Genomic DNA, 3,325 nt, shown 5'->3' with positions numbered 1-3,325 from the left:
AATAGTGTTGCTTTTGAGTTTGTTGATTTTTTTTTTCACTTCAAATGAATTTTCACATAGTGTCTCTTAATATTTGTGGCATATTTGTGTTATTAAGAAATATTAAAAATTTTAATATGTTTGTTGTGATTGTTAAATGAAGAAAATCCCTAGTGTGTTTTCTGTTGGTTAAGTAATTTCAGGCATTTTACTTACTGCTGTTGGTGTTGCTACTACTATGTGTAACATAAAGTACATTTTTACTTACCTTCTTAAGAAGATGGTATGTACAGAAATTGTGATAGCTTCATTGCTTTGAAAACATCACATAGGAAAACATCTAAAAACATTGAACTATTGAGATTTAATGAATATGTTAAGTTCTGTGACTTAACTACAGTGACTAGGTGGTTTTAATGTAAAATTTAATTATCTGAGCAAAGAAAATACTCCTCCACATGTCATTTTTAACTGGTGCTACATACACAGTGTTTAAAACATAGTTATATTTGTCATATGCCTACAAATATAGATTGGTGTTCACATTCAGTTCCAGGATATAATGATTTATTTCAGTACATATTGAAATATATTCTGCATATTAAGATCATTCATGTTCCAGAATTATTCGTGTAAATCCTTGCCAAAATAAATATATATTCATTTCCATACTACTGCATCCTGGAAAAGAGAGAAATCATTGGGAAGAGAGTAAAGGTGAATGATTTCTTTTTAAAAAAATATATATTTATTTTTTTTAGGTGTTGATGGACACAACAAAATGCCTTTATTTTTATGTGGTGCTGAGGATTGAACCCGGGCCCTTCCTGTGGTAGGCGAGCACTCTACCACTGAGCCACAATCCCATACTGAAAATTTTTGAGTTTTTTCCAATCCAAGATTCAAATTATCTTTTAATTAACTGATTCTGCTCTTTTGAGCACAGTGTCTCTTCTATAACCATTATCCTCTGTTGGAATTTGGTTTTCTGTTGTTGATTACAAAATTTTATTTAAGCTATTGCTAAAACATACTGTTGTTGATGCATTATGATTATCTTTTTAAAAAAATACTCTTACTGAGATTCACTCGGTTAGTTTCGCATTTGGAGGTATATATTCAAGTTGCAAAGAAGAGGGCTGGGGTTGTGGCTCAGTGGTAGAGCATTTGCCTAGCATATGTGAGGCACTGGGTTCAATCCTCAGCACCACATAAAAATAAAAAAGTAAAGGTATTATGTCCATCTACAATTAAAATTGTATTTTTTTTTAAAAGTTGCAATGAAGCAACATTCAGTTTGCACTGTCTAGTACAAGTGTGCTTCCAATTGATACAGTTGAGTTTTGTGCTCTATGTAGGGCCCAGATATTATGGAGACTTTAACATACAAGGCAATGGCATAGTATGGTTAGTCTTCAGAGATTCTTTGTATGTTTGTGAAGAATTTTTGAATAGGAAATCTGTGTAGTTAGCACGGTTGACTTTACTTTGATTGAAATGAATATTAAGGTAATATACTTATGTTTCTGCTACTATTTTGGTAAAGGAAAAAATTAACACATTTCTCAATCATTTATAGCAACAGTTCTGGGATAAGAAATTAATAATAACTATATAAAGAGAAATATAGAGTGAATTTGAACACTACTGAAGCTTGTTCTGAGGAATGTGTAAGGGCAGTCAGTATTACAGGTGAATATTAATGTATAATGATTTTTGTTAACATTAAACATTTTTATTAACATTAAAAATGTTACATTTGTCAACCACAAAGAAAATTTTTGTTAGAATAATGTGATGTGTTTAGGCCATCATAAAATTTCCCTCATTGTAACATCTGTATCCTCAGTGTGCTTTCCCAGAGAGTGAATTTGGGCAAGCACAAAATTTTTAAAAGTAGGTATTGCTCATCTGCTGATTTGTTTCATGTCCTATATTTTTTTTCCTTAGGAAAGCCATGTTATATTGTTTAGTAATATATAGAGATTATATAAGATTTTTTGGCAATCTTATTCATATGTATATGAATAAATATATATTTGGTAGCAAGGATTGATTCCAGGGATACTCTATTATTAATCTACATCTGCAGCCCTTTTTAAATTTTTTATTTTGAGACAAGGTCTTGCTATGATAAGACTAGCCTTGAACTAGTGATCTGCCTTCCTCAACTTTCCAAGATGCTGGGATTACAGTTGTGCACCACTGTACTGGGCTGGCAATTTTAATTATTTTTTTATGATGTTGATCATGTTCGTATCCACTATTGTCTTTTCTTATTACTGGTAGACAGGTGTATAAACAATTTTTGTAACACAGTTGAGTTTCCTGAGTTTTCCTTAGATTTCAGACTATTCTAGTTTGTTACACTAGAGTTTATATGAATTAGATTTAAATAAAGCCTTATATTATAAGTTTTTAGTTTAGAATGCAATGATAATTGGTTTTGACAGAAAAGAAGTCTAATATTATGATGATAAAATTGTTTTTGCTTCTACTATGCTTTCTGATTTCAGAAAGCACCTTGACTTCCAGGTAGATAATCATTCACCAAATGATACTTATTACTATAACCAACTAAAATGGCCGTAAATACTGAGACAACATTTATTTTTGTGATTGCTCATAGGGTGAAGATTAATTTTTACCTTTAAAAAGATGGGAAATCTTTCAATGCTTAAAGGTTAAACTAGCTGTTAATGTTCTACTCCATGTTACTTTTTATTTATTAGTGCATAATAATTACACATAATCGTTCTGTCCATTTCAAATTTCACAAATGCATGAAATATAATATGCTCCATTTCAATTCCCAGTAGCATAGCTTTCCCTCTCACTTTCTCTCATTTCTTTCTCTACTCTGTTGGTCTATTAGTTTATATTTTAATTGGTGTATTATATTTATACATAAAGTATAATTAATTGTGGTGTATTCATACATGCACATAACATAATTTGCATTGAATCTATATATTACTTCTGGTAGTATGTTCATTTTGACAATATTAATTCTGCCTATCCAAGAACTTGGGAGGTCTTTCCATCTTCGCAGTCTTTCTGAATTTCTTTCTTTAGTGTTCTATAGTTTTCATTGTAGAGATCCTTTATGTCTTTTGTTAAGTTCATACCCAAGTATTGTATTTATTTTTTTGTGGCTGTTGTGAATGGGATGGTTTTCCTAATTCCTTTTTTGTCAGGTTCATTACTGGAGTATAGGCACATTTTTTAGTTATGGGTGTTGATCTTGTATCCATCTACTTTGCTGAATTTATTTATGAGCTCTAGTAATCACAGATATTGTTTGAATATAAGTTGCCAGATGTGAAATATAAACTTTTTTTCCTCT

The sequence above is a fragment of the Marmota flaviventris genome, chromosome X, assembly GCF_047511675.1.
Source record: "Marmota flaviventris isolate mMarFla1 chromosome X, mMarFla1.hap1, whole genome shotgun sequence".
Classification (NCBI taxonomy): Eukaryota; Metazoa; Chordata; class Mammalia; order Rodentia; family Sciuridae; genus Marmota; species Marmota flaviventris.
Note: the sequence above shows the minus strand (reverse complement) of the source record.